The 14284-nt window shown below is 38.2% G+C and overlaps 1 protein-coding gene and 1 pseudogene across 6 annotated transcripts in view; one reads left to right on the top strand and one right to left on the bottom strand.

The window, feature by feature from the left end:
- The window catches only part of Atg10 (autophagy related 10), a 282749-nt gene that overhangs the window by 139228 nt on the left and 129237 nt on the right, over positions 1-14284 (top strand). The gene's annotated exons all lie outside the window — the stretch shown is intronic.
- Positions 1438-14284, bottom strand: part of LOC138832780 (large ribosomal subunit protein eL43-like) — a 33693-nt pseudogene continuing 20846 nt past the window's right edge.

Here is a 14284-nt window from a genome sequence, read left to right as displayed (position 1 = left end):
CCTACTGGTGGTTTTGGTGTGGCTTTGTTTGTGATAATTAGGGTAAATTCTCAGAAATAGGATTGCTGGAACATAGGGGAGCGCTGTGTGTAGTCTTTTCAGGAACCTTCATACTGCTTTCCAGAGTGGTTGAACAAGTTTACATTTTCACCAACAATGTAGTAGGGTTTCATTTTTTCCACATCCCTAGCAGCATCTGTTTTTATTAGATTTCTTGATAATAGACATTCTAACTGGTGTAAGGTGGACTCTCAGTGTTCTTTTGATTTGCATTTATTTTATGGCCAGATAAGTTGAGCAATTCTTCATGTGTCTATTGGTCATTCTTATTTCCTCTTCAGACAGGTCTCTCTTAAGGTTTTTATCCTGTTTTATAATAGGGTGGTTGTTTCTTTGGGAATTTGTTTTGGGGGAATTTAATTTCTTGAGCTGTTGGTATATTTTAGATATGAGACCCCTTGTCTGTTGTATGTGTAGCAGAGATCTTCTCCCAGTCTGTGGGGTTTTGATATATTTTGCTAGCTATGTCCTTTCCCATACTGAAACTCTGCAGTTTAATGCTGTGCTACTTATCCAACCTTTCTTTGATTTGTTGTGTTTCTGGAACTTTATTAAGAAAGTTTCGACCTGTGCCAAGGAGCTCTAGTGGTTCTCCTATTCCTCCTTGTAATGTTTATGTGGTATCTCCTTTTACTTCAAGGTCTTTGATCCATTTGGAGTTGATTCTGGTGCAGGAAGATATAAAAGTATCTAATTTTAGTTTTCTACATGTGTTTAGCCAATTCTGTCAGCACCATTTATTGAACAGGCTGTCTTTCTTCCATCCATTTTTTTTGGCTCCCTTGTCAAAGATTAGATGGCCATAGGTCTGTGAGTTCATTTCTAATTCTTCAAATCTATTCCGTTGGGCCCCAGGCCTGTCCTTGTGCCAGTATCAAGCTGTTTTGAGTACTATGGCTTTGTAATAGAATATGGGGTTCAGTATTGAAATTCCTCCGGCATTGTTCATCCTGCTAAGGATTGTTTTTGCTATTCAGGGTCTTTTATTGTTTCATATGAATTTTTGGATTGCTTCTTTCATTAAAGAAAGAAGTTGGGATATTGATGGGTATTGCATTGAATTCGTATGTAGCCTTTCTATATTTGTATATAGTCTTTGGCAATATTGTCATTTTCACAATGCTAATCCTCCCAATCCAGGAACATGGAAGGTTATTCCACTTTCTGAGGTCTGTTTTAATTTCCTTTTTCAGATTTTTAACTTTTCATTATTTGAACTTTCAACTTGTTTGGCTAAGTTGATTCCCAGGGTTTTTTTGTTTTGTTTTGTTTTGTTTTTTGTTTTTTAGGATATTGCACATGGAATTGCTTTCCTAATTTTAGCCTCTCTCTCTTCATTGTTGATATATAGAAAAGTTACTGATACTTGTGGACTGATTTTTTTAAATTTAACTCATTTATTGTAGGGTAGGGATATCTCAGATGGTAGAGCTTTTACTGGTCTTTTAAGTCCTTCAGTCTTCTAATGGCAGATTTGACTGTGACAGCAGAAGTGGTGTTTTAGGTCCAGGCACCACCAGCCACTGTCTTCATGCAAGTACCACTGTGCCAGATGCCCACTGCTCACCTCTTCATCTTTGTCTTGCCACAGAAGGAGCAGGTGTATTTGGTGTGCTGGCTGATTTCAACTTTTTTCACCATCTTCTGGAGTGAGGTACCATAGCGGGTACCGTATTTACCAATGATGCCGACCTTCTTGGTGCATTTGGCCTTATTGCCGTAACTCAGGTCCAGGACCAGTGCGGATTGATTTTATGCTCTGCAACTTTGCCAAAGTTTTGGATCAAGTAACGTGGGAGTGGAGTCTATGGGATTCTCTAGATACAGGATCATGTCATCTGCAAAGAGGGAGAGTTTTACTTCTTCTTTTCCTATTTGGATCCCCTTTATGTTTGCCCCTTGTCTTATTGCTCTAGGTAGGAATTCTAAGACTATATTGAAGAGGAGTGGAGAGAACAGACAGCCTTGTATCATTCTTAATTTTAGAGGAAATGGTTTTAACTTTTTATCCTTGAGTATTATACTAGCTGTAGGCTTGTCATATACAGCCTTGATTATATTGAGAATACTCCATGGATTCCTAGTTTTTACAGAGCTTTCATCATAAAGGGATGTTGGCTCTTGTCAAATGCTTTTTCTGCATTGATTGAGACAATCATGTGGTTCTTGTCCTTGCTTCTATTGATGTGTTGAATTACATTGATTAATTTGTGTATATTGAACCAGCTTTGCATCCCTGGAATGAATCCTGTTTGATCATAGTCTATAATCTTTTATTAGTTGTTGAAGTCAATTGGCCAAAATTTTATTGAGAAGTTTTGCATCCATGTTCGTCAGAGAGATGGTTCTATTTGATGAGTCTCTGTCTGGTTTTGGGATGAGGGTTTTGGTGACTTCATAGAATGAGTTTGATAGTGATCATTCATTTCCGATTTCATTGAAGAGTTTCAGGAGAATAGGATTGAGTTCTCCATTGAAGATCTTACAGAATTCGGCTGTGAATCTATCTGACCCTGGGCTTTTCTTGGATGGGAGGTCTCTTATTGCTGTTTCCATTTTGTTACTTGATATGGGTCTATTTAGCTGCTTTAAATTTTCCTGATTTAGTTTGGGTGTATCATTTTTTACTAAGAATTCTTCCATTTCTTCCAGATTCGTGAATTCATTAGCATAAAGATCCACAGAGTATTCCCTTATGATGTTCTGAAACTTGTTAGTTTCTGTAATGATGTTTCCGATCTCATCTCTGATTTTGATAATTTGGATGTGTTCTCTTCTTATTTTTGGTGAGGTTTTCTTTTCTCTTTTTAATTTAATTTTATTTTATTTGTGAACATACTGTACAGAGGAGTTACAATTACATGGGCAGGATAATGCGTACATTTCTTACCAAGCATTGCAGCCTCCTCCTTTGTTTACCCTTCACATCCCTTCCCAGCCTCCCCCCTCCCCCGCAATCCCAATCCTTCTCCTTACCCCCCCCTTACCCCCCCCCCACCGACGTTGTAAAGCTCGTTTTGGACATGACAACTTGTACTTCTCATTGTTGCAAAAGGTCCACCTGTATCCTTAAACAACTGGTTTTTCCCCATCTCCTCCTCAAGTTATACTGACATCAAATATAGTGAAAGCAGGGGTTATACTGTGGGGGAGGGACATACAAAGCAACAAAGAGATAATCTTATAAATGCATTAGAAACACATGCATGAAAGAAAAAACATTAAAATACACATCTAAGGGTTCATTTTCCTGACATCAAAATTTTCTGACCTTTTCCGCTTGACTCATACATATACTAGATATTACAAATAAGGGAAACCATGGGACCTATGTTTCTTTGGGCCTGGCTTACTTCACTTAATATAATTTTTTCCAAGTTTTTCCATTTCCTAACAAATGGTGCAATGTCATTCTTTCTGATGGAGGCATAGAATTCCATTGTGTATATATACCACATTTTCTTGATCCATTCATCTACTGAGGGGCATCTGGGTTGGTTCCATATCTTAGCTATGGTAAATAATGCTGCAATAAACATAGTTGTGCTGGTAGCTTTAGTGTGGTCTTGTTTGTAAACATTTGGGTAAATGCCCAAAAGTGGGATTGCTGGGTCATAGGGGAGTTCTATGTGAAGTCTTTTGGGGAACCTCCGTACTGCTTTCCAAAGTGGTTGAACAAGTTTACATTCCCACCAACAATGAAGTAAGGTTCCTTTCTGTCCACATCCCCTCCAGCATTTGTTGTTGTTACAGTTCTTGATTTTTGCCATTCTAACTGGAGTGAGGTGATATCTCAATGTTGTTTTGATTTGCATTTCTTTTATGGCTAGGGATGTTGAACATTTCTTCATGTGTCTATTGGCCATCCTTCTTTCTTCTTCAGAGAAACTTCTCTTTAAGTTTTTCGCCCACTTATTTATTGGGCAGTTGTTTCTTGGAGGATTTGTTGTTGAGGGGGTTTAATTTTTTGAGTTCCAAGTATATTTTAGATATGAGACCCTTGTCTGTTGTATGGCTAGTAAAGATCTTCTCCCAATCGGTGGGCTTTCTATTGATCTTGCTAGCTATGTCATTTGCCCTGCAGAAGCTCTGCAACTTTATGCAATCCCATTTGTCCAACCTTTCTTTGATTTGTTGTGTTTCCGGGTCTCTATTCAGAAAATTTCGGCCTGAGCCAAGGAGACCTAGGGTTTCTCCTATTCCATCCTGTAATGTTTTCAGAGTGTCTGCTTTGAGTTCAAGGTCTTTGATCCATTTGGAGTTGATTCTGGTGCAGGGTGATATATAAGGATCTAGCTTTAGTTTTCTACATGTAGTTAACCAATTTTGCCAGCACCATTTACTGAAGAGGTTGTCTTTCTTCCATTCTATTGTTTTAGCTCCCTTATGGAAGATTAGATGGCTATAGGTCTGTAAATTCATTTCTGGGTTTTCAATTCTATTCCATTGGTCCTGAGGTCTGTTCTTATGCCAATACCAAGCTGTTTTGATTACTATGGCTTTATAGTAGAGTTTGAAATTTGGTATTGATATTCCTCCAGCAGTGTTCTTTCCATTGAGGAGCGTTTTTGCTATTCGGGGTCTTTTATTGTTCCATATGAATTTTTGGATTGCCTTTTCTATTTCCTTGAAGAATGAGGGTGGAATTTTGATAGGTATTGCGTTCAATTTGTACATAGCCTTGGGAAATATTGCCATTTTCACGATGTTAATCTTTCCAATCCAGGAGCATGGGAGGTTTTGCCATTTTTTAAGTTCTGTGTTGATTTCCTTTTTTAAGATTTTAAAGTTTTCATCATAGAGGTCCTTCACTTCTTTAGTTAAGTTAATTCCTAGGTATTTTATTTTTTGTGGGGCTATTACAAATGGAGTTGCTTTCCTAATTTCAGCCACACTTTTCTCATTGTTGGCATACAGAAAAGCCATTGATTTTTGGGGGTTAATTTTATAACCTGCTACTTTGCCAAAATTTTGAATCAGCTTGAGTAATTTGGGAGTGGAGTCTATGGGATTCTTTAAATACAAGATCATATCATCTGCAAAGAGGGAGAGTTTTATTTCTTCTTTCCCTATTTGGATCCCCTTTATGTCTGCATCTTGTCTTATTGCTGTAGCTAGGCATTCTAATACTAGATTGAAAAGAAGTGGAGAGAGTGGGCATCCTTGTCTTGTTCCTGAGTTAAGAGGAAATGGCTTTAGTTTTTCACCATTGAGTATAATTCTGGCTGTAGGTTTGTCATATACAGCCTTTGTTGTATTGAGGAATGTTCCATGGATTCCTAATTTTTCCAAAACCTTCATCATAAAGGGGTGTTGAATCTTGTCGAATGCTTTTTCTGCATCTATTGAGATAACCATGTGGTTCTTATTCTTGCTCCTGTTGACGTGATGAATAATATTAATTGATTTGCGTATATTGAACCAGCTTTGCATCCCTGAAATGAATCCTGTTTGATCATGGTGTATGATTTTTTGGATGAATTGTTGAAGTCGATTGGCCAAAATTTTGTTGAGAAGTTTTGCATCAATGTTCATCAAAGAAATGGGTCTATAGTTCTCTTTCTTTGATGAATCCCTGCCTGGTTTTGGGATGAGAGTTACGATGGCTTCATAGAATGTGTTCGGTAGTGAGCTTTCTCTTTCAATTTCATTGAAGAGTTGGAGGAGTATTGGTGTGAGCTCTGCTTTGAAGGCCTTGTAAAATTCCGCTGTAAAACCATCTGGTCCTGGACTTAGCTGGGAGGTCTCTTATTGCTGTTTCTATTTCAATGCTTGATATGGGCCTGTTAAGATGGTTTAACTCATCTTGGTTTAGTTTTGGCATGTCAATATTTGCTAGGAAAAGGTCCATTTCTGTCAAGTTCTCAAACTTATTACCATAAAGTTTTGAGAAGTATTCCCTTATAATGTTCTGAATCTTGGTTGTTTCCGTGGTGATGTTTCCATTCTCATCTCTGAGTTTATTAATTTGGGTGTGTTCTCTTCTTTTTCTGATAAGATTTGCTAAGGGTCTGTCAATTTTGTTAAGTTTTTCGAAGAACCAACTCTTTTTTTTGTTGATTGTTTCTATAGTTTTTTTGGATTCTAATTCATTTAATTCTGATTTAATTTTGATTATTTCTTTCCATCTACTGGATTGGGGTTTATCTTGCTGCTCTTTTTCAAGGAGGTTTAGATGTGTCATTAAATTGCTAGTTTCAGATCTCTCCAATTTGTTGATGTAGGAGCTCAGAGCTATAAACTTGCCTCTGAGTACTGCCTTTGCTGTGTTCCAGAGGAGCTGGTAATTCGTGTGTTCATTTTTGTTGAATAGCATGAACATTTGAATTTCCTTTCTAATCTCTTCCATGACCCACTCATGATTCAGCAGTGTGTTGTTCAGCCTCCATGTGATACCAGACTTTCTTTGGTGGCTTTTGGTGTTGAGTTCTAATTTTATTCCCTTGTGGTCAGAGAGAATGCAAGGTATAACTTCAGTGTTTCTGAATTTGGACAAGTTTGCTTTGTGGCCTAAAATGTGGTCTATTTTTGAAAACGTTCCATGTGCTGCTGAGAAAAACGTGTATTCTGATGCTGCTGGGTGAAATGTTCGGTAGATGTCTGTTAAGTCTAGTTGATCTATGCAGCTGTTTAGATCTGCGGTTTCTCTGTGGAGTTTTTGCCGAGTTGATCTATCTAGTGGGGAGAGTGGTGTGTTAAAATCCCCAACAATTAATGTCTTTGGATCTATATGGGATTTGAGGGAAAGTAGTGTTTCTTTGATAAATTTGGGTGCTCCATTGTTTGGCGAATAGATATTTAGAATTGTAATATCCTCCTGAAGGAGAGATCCTTTAATTAGTATGTAGCGACCTTCTTTATCTCTTCTCACATATTTTAATTTGAAGTCTATTTTATCTGATATTAGGATTGCGACTCCCACCTGTTTATGGGGGCCGTTTGCTTGGTAGATTTTGTTCCAGCATTTAACCTTGAAAATGTGTTTGTTTTTACGGGCAAATGTGACTCCTGCAGGCAGGAGTCTTGTTTTTTAATCCAACTAGACAGTCTATGTCACTTAATTGGAGAGTTCAGTCCGTTAACGTTAAGAGATAGGACTGAGAGGTATTTGGGAGTTCCTGCCATGTTATCCACCTTCTTGGGGGCTGCAAAAACTGGGTTCTTCCTATGGTTCTTGGATTCTCAGTTTGGGTGCAGTTGCTTGGCCTTCGTTGCGTTCTTGTTGGTTTTCTATGTGTAGGACATCTTTAAGAATCTTTTGTAGGGCTGGTTTGGTGGAGATGTATTGTTTCAATTTTTCTTTGCTATGGAAGGTTTTTATTTGGCCTTCAGTTATGAAGGAGAGTTTAGCTGGGTACAGTATTCTTGGTTGATAGTTGTTTGTTTTTAGGGCATGGCATACATCATTCCAGACTCTTCTTGCTTTGATTGTCTCTGTTGAGAAATCTGAGGTGATTCTAATTGGTTTCCCTTTATAAGTAATTAACCTTTTCTCCTTGACAGCTTTAAGGATCTTTTCCTTGGTCTGAGTTGATCCTGTGTGGATTATAATGTGACGGTGGGATGTCCTATTCTGGTCTGGTCTATTTGGGGTTCTAAAAGTTTCTTGTATCTGAATAGGCCTATCTTTTTGTATGTTTGGGAAGTTCTCTGCTAGGATCCTGTTAAACAAATTTCCTAGACCATTAACTTCTGTTTCTAGGTGCTCCTCTACACCCATTATCCTTAGATTAGGCCTTCTGATGGTGTTTTCCAGGTGTTGGATAGATCTATCATATTTCTTGGACTTGTCTTGGATGGTTGTATGTTCTTTCTCTATAATATCTAGTCTGTCTTCAATCCCTGAGATTCGATCTTCTGCATGGTCTAACCTGCTGTCAAGACTCTCTACTTTGTTTTTTATCTCTTTTCCTTCTAATTGGTCAGCTTTGATGGCTTCAAGTTCTTTGTTGAAGCTCTGTTTTAGGTCTTGTATGAATTTCTTTACTTCCTTAATTTGGTGTTCAGTGTTTGTTCTCAAATCACTTAGTTGATTGGTTATGGTTTCTTTTGACTCCCATTCCTTCTGTTGGGTTCCATTCAGCATTCCCTTTGTGGTCTCCCTGACTTCCTTCAGCTCTTTGTTAATGGATTCCATGAATGCCTTTAGTGATCTTTGTGTATTCTCTACCTGGTCCCTCAATTCCTGAATTACTCTTTGATTAGCTTCCTCCCATTCGTGGGATTCCTGCAGTTCTCTTTCCTCCCGTTCGTGGGATTCCTGCAGTTCTCTTTGAGTGTTCTCAGCCTGCTCACACCATTCCTCCCTTTCTCTTTGAGTATTCTCAAGTTGTTCATGCAAATCCTGTATCAGTTTTTGAGTAGCTTCCTCACGCTTATGATATTCCTGTATAAACTTTTGGGATGCCTCCTCTCTCTCCCTATCACGTTTATACAGAGTCCTTTGTAAGTTGTCAAACTTCTCATTTATCATGTTTGCCACCAGTGTTTGTAGAGCTATTTGGGAACTCTCCTCTGGATTGTTCATTATCTGATCTGACCCCTGATTATCAAGATTGGGAATTGAGATACCCGGATTTGCCATTTTTCTTGTGTTTTTCCAGCTTACTCTGCCCATTTGAGATGAAAATAGCACCAGTTTTGTGCAAGAACACTATCTTAAGGCAACCATCAACCAACGTTTGCATTTATACAGTCAATAGTCTACAGATACAATCTAGTTCAACAGATACATCTTTTCAACATCAAACAACTATATGTTAATTGGCTTCGAACTGCAGACAAGAATTTGGAAGACCAGAAATTTTTAGGGTTAGGGAGAGATGTGGGTAAAAAATAGGAATAGACTGGTGTGGGGAGGCACAGGGAGTGTTAACTATGTCCTAATCTCAATGCAGGAAATAGGTTGGGTAGGATGCCAGTACAGAGAGAGAGAAAAAGAAGAAAGGGAAAGGGAAATGAAAAGAGACCAGAAAAAAAATAGAAACATAAAAATTAATATAGTTATGGAGATTGAAAGACCATCTATTTAGAGAGGAATGTGAATATATTGAGAAAACAGGAGGGAGATAGAGGAGATGTGAAAAACTTAAAAAATGCTTAAAATATTATATAGGTATAAAGAGGTAGTCCTGCTATTAAGGAATTTAAGTCTCAGAGGTTTTGGATTGAGTAATAAATTTGTGGATTAAGTGTGTACACAATGGGGGATAGGGTCTACTAGTTAACTATGGGTTTATCTGAGGATGTGCAGGACAAGAGTTAAGTCACATTCAGAAGAACAAAAGAAAGGAAAAGGTGAAAAGGATAAGAAAGGGAGAAAAAAAATCAGAAGTCCAGTAGAGCTAGACAAAAAACAAAAAGATAATTAAGAAAGGAAGAAAAAGAGAAAGAAGACAAGAAAAGAAAGGAAAACGCACATTCACGTATTCCTAAAATAAAAATTATAAGAGGGAAAAAAAGTTACTGGAAAACAATTATTTTTTCAAAAAAGGCAAAAATTAAAGATTAATAAAAGTTTTAGAAAAGGAAAAAAAATTTTTTTATATATATAAGGTACCAAAAAAAAAAAAAAAAAGAAAAAAGAAAAGAAGAAAAAAAAAAGTTCTTTGATTTTTTTTTTTTATTTTTTTGGGAGGGATGGGAAGAATCCTGTATCTCCCTTTTGTCTGTAACCAGCCTCTTGTTGGAGTCTCTGGTCAGCTTGAGGTCCTGTGGCTTGATTGGTTTCTTAAGTCAGTTTGTTCGAACAGGCAGAAAAATGCTCTGCTTTACCCAAGATTTTGAGATTCCCCTCCCAGGTTAGTTTAATGGGAGGGTGATCTGCTTTGAGAATCACAAAAGAGGGGGATGCAGTGATGAGGCTAGGTTCTGGTAGAGTTGAGGCCTTTCAACAAACAGTAGCTTTTCCCTGGGGCTATTTTGTGAAAAACTCACAGAGCCCAGCCTGGAGCCATTCTCAGGGTTTCTGTTTTTCAATTGATTTTGGAGGCTGCTAGAGTGAGGGGCAGCCTCTGGCTCTGGTTACCCAGTGAGGAAAGCCACTCCAGTGGCTGGCGCCTGAGCTGGGTGACTTTTCCCTGGATGGAGCTGAGTCTGGCAGGTCAATTTACTGTTAAGTTCTTGTGACCTGCTAAATGACTCGTTTTATTCCAAGGCCTGAGTTGGAGCTGGCAGCTCCTCCGAGCTTTGTTGGTATCCCAGATGGAGATCAGCGGTGCTGGGTGGGGAGGGGTGGCCTTCCCTCCTCTGCTCCCTGAGAAGGAGTGAGGACGTCGGGCTTCTACTCACGCCGAGTCTTGGATCCTGGATCGTCTCTGGTCTGCAAACTGCAGGATGAAGATGTCCGCTCCTTGTGGTTCTTGCTGGTGTTGAGTAGAATCCACTTGCCCGCTGCGTCTGGCTCCTTCGTCCCGGACTCTCTGTGTGAGCGCTCAGGTATGGCTGTGGCTGCGACCCTGCCGCCGCCGCGGTGGCTGCTGGCAAGCGCTCAGATGTCTCTCCTTGTCTTGGCTTCCCCTCTCTTGTCTAACTCTCTGTCCTGTGATGGCACACTTGGTGTGATTCTCTGGCTTAGGCCTGTTCACTGGAACTCTAAAACTGCTTTCTATGGGAGAGCTTGTTCAGATTCCAGCTTCTCCTCCGCCATCTTCCTGGAACTCCTTGGTGAGGTTTTCTAAGGGTTTGTCAATTTTGTTGATTTTTTAGAAGAACAAACTCTTTGTGTTGTTGATTCTGTGGGGTTTTTTTTTTTGTCTCTCACTCATTTAATTATTAACTTCCGTCTACTGGGCTGGGGTTTGGCTTATTGTTCTTTTTCAAGGAGATTAAGGTGTATCATTAAATTGTTGGTTTGAGCTTTCTATAATTCGATTACATAGGCACTCAGAGCTATACATTTTCCTCTGAGAACTGCCTTTGCTGTGTCCCAGAGGAGCTGAAATTTTGTGTAGTCCTATTTTTAATTTTTTTATTGTAAAAATACTGTATAGAAGGGTTACAGTTACATGAGTAAGGTAATGAGTACATTTATTTTCCCCCTACCATCCCTCCCTTCCCCACCTCCCCAACTCTTCCCTCCCCCTTTAAGTTATAAAGTTTGTTTTCAACATAGTGTTTATAGGTCTCGTTGTTACAAAGGGTCAGTCTGTATCCCTATTTAGCCATTTTGTTTTTTCCCTTCCCCTCCCCAAATTAGAAAAGTGTACATACAAATGTAGGGCACCCGAATCAAATACAGTGAAAACAGGGTTATACCATGGGGGAAGAACATATAAAAGAAACCAAAAAAAAATCACATAGTGCATTGTAAATACATTTAAAAAAATAGCAAGAAAAAAAAACATTTGTGTCCCTATCTTGGGGTTCGTTTCACTTGACATCATCTTATATGGTCATAACTTTTGACTTTTTCTGCTTGTCCTAGACTTATACTTCACTTAATATAATTTTTTCCAAGTCTTTCCATTTCCTAACAAATGGGGTGGTGTCGTTCCTTCTGATGGAGGCATAAATAAACCACATTTTCTTGATCCATTCATCTACTGAAGGGCATCTCTGTTGGTTCCATATCTTAGCTATGGTAAATAATGCTGCAATAAACATAGTTGTGCTGGTTGCTTTAGTATAGCCTTGTTTGTGATTGTAAGGACAAATGCCAAAAGTGGGATTGCTGGGTCATAGGGAAGCTCTATGTGGAGTCTTTTGAAGAACCTCCATACTGCTTTCCAAAGTGGTTGAACAAGTTTACACTCCCACCAACAATGCAATATGGTTCCTTTTTGGCCACATCCCCTCCAACGTCTGTTGTTAGATTACTTGATTATAGCCATTCTAACTGGGGTGAGGTGGAATCTCAATGTTGTTTTGATTTTCATTTCTTTTATGGCTAGAGAAGTTGAGCAATTCTTCATGTGTCTTTTGGCCATTCTTATTTTCTCTTCAGAGAAGGTTCTCTTTAAGTCTTTAGCCCACTTATTTATCAGGCAGTTGTTTCTTTGAGGATTTGTTTTTGGGAGATTTTTTTTTTTTTTGAGTTCTAAGTGTATTTTAGATCTGAGTCCCTTATCTGTTTTATGGCTAGTGAAGATCTCCCAATCTGTGGGCTTTCTATTGATCTTGCTAGCTATGTCCTTTACCATGCAGAAACTCTGCAGTTTCATGCTATCCCATTTGTCCAACCTTTCTTTGATTTGTTGTGTTTCTGGGTCTCTATTAAGAAAATTTTGGCCTGTGCCAAGGAGACCTAGTGTTTGCCGGGTGTCTGCTTTGACTCTTAGGTCTTTGATCCATTTGGAATTGATTCTGGTGCAGCATGATATATAAGGATCTAGCTTTCATTTTTTACAGGTGTTTAACCAGTTTTCCCAGCAACATTTACTGAAGAGGCTGACTTTCTTCCATTCTATTTTTTTTAGCTCCCTTATCAAAGATCAGACAGCTATAGGTCTGTGGGTTCATTTCTGGGTCTTCAGTTCTATTCCGTTGGTCCTGAGGTCTGTTCTTGTGCAGTACCAAGTTGTTTTGATTACTATGGTAGTAGAGTTTGAAATTTGATATTGATATTCATCCAGCACTGTTCTTTCTGTTAAGGATCATTTTTGCTATTCGAGGTCTTTTATTATTCCATATGAGTTTTTGAATTATCTCTTATATTTTCTTGAAGAATGAGGTTGGAATATTGATAGGTATCGCATTGAATTTGTAGATAGCCTTGGGAAGTATTGCCATTTTCACGATGATAATCCTCCCTATCCTGGAGCATGGGAGGTTTTTCCACTTCCTAAGTTCTGCTTTAATTTCCTTTTTCAGGTTATTAAAGTTTTCATCGTAGAAGTCCTTCACTTCTTTAGTTAATTCCTAGGTATTTTATGTTGGGGGGGGCGCTATTACAAAGAGAGTGGCTTTCCTGATTTCAGCTGCACTCTTGTCATTGTTGACATACAGAAAAGCCATTGGTTTTTGAGGGTTAATTTTATACCCTGCTACTTTGCCAAAGTTTCAAATCAGCTTGAGTAATTTGGGAGTGGAGTCTGTGGGATTCTTTAAATATAAGATCATGTCATCTGCAAAGAGGGAGAGTTTTACTTCATCTTTCCCTATTTGCATCCTCTCTATGTTTGCATATTGTCTTACTGCTCTAGCTAGGCATTCTAATACTAAATTGAAGAGAAGTAGAGAGAGTAGACATCCTTGTCTCATTCCTGAGTTTAGAGGAAATGGGTTTAGCTTTTCACCATAAAGTATAATGCTGGCTGTAGGTTTGTCATACACAACCTTTATTATATTTAGGAATGTTCCATGGATTCCTAGTTTTTCTAGCACATTCATCATAAAGTGGTGTTGGATCTTGTCATATGTTTTTTTCTGCATCTATTGAGATAATCATGTAGGTCTTATCCTTTCTCTTGTTGATGTGATAAATTACATTAATTGATTTGTGTATGTTGAACCAGCTTTGCATCCCTGAAATGTATCCTGTTTGATCATAGTGTATGATTTTTTTGATGAGTTTGAAGTTGATTGGCCAAAATGTTTTTTGAGAAGTTTTACATTGATGTTCATCAAAGAAATGGGTCTATAGTTCTCTTTCTTTGATGAGCCCCTGCCTGTTTTTGGGAGGAAGGTTATGATGGCTTAATAGAAAGAATTTGGTAATGAACTTTCTCCTTCAATTTCATTAAAGAGTTGGAGGAGTATTTTTCTGAGTTCTGGTTTGAAGGCCTTGTAGAATTCAGCTGTAAATCCATCCAGTCCGGGACTTTTCCTGGGTTTGAGGTCTCGTCTGTTAAGTTGGTTTAAATCATCTTGGTTTAGTTTCAGCATGTCAATATTTTCAAAAAAATCGTCCATTTCTTCCAGATTCTCAAATTTATTAGCATAAAGGTTTGAGAAGTGTTCCCTTACTACGTTCTGAATCTTTTTGTTTCTGTGGTGATGTTTCCATTCTCATCTCTGAGATTGCTTATTTGGGTGTGTTCTCTTTTTCTTCTAATAATATTTGCTAAGGGTCTGTCAATTTTGTTAATTTTTTTGAAGAACCAACTCTTTGTTTTGTTGATTCTTTATTAATTCTAATTCATTTAATTCTGATTTAATTTTAATTATTTGTTTCCATCTACTGGATTGGGGTTTAGTTTGCTGCTCTTTTTCAAGGAGGTTCAGGTGTCTCATTAAATTGTTGATGTCAAATTTCTTCAATCTGTTAATATAGGAACTTAGAGCT

The sequence above is a fragment of the Dipodomys merriami genome, unplaced genomic scaffold (genome assembly GCF_024711535.1).
Source record: "Dipodomys merriami isolate MVZ:Mamm:240054 unplaced genomic scaffold, mDipMer1.0.p SCAF_20, whole genome shotgun sequence".
NCBI classification, from domain to species: domain Eukaryota; kingdom Metazoa; phylum Chordata; class Mammalia; order Rodentia; family Heteromyidae; genus Dipodomys; species Dipodomys merriami.
Note: the sequence above shows the minus strand (reverse complement) of the source record. Positions and strands in the feature narration are given on the sequence as shown.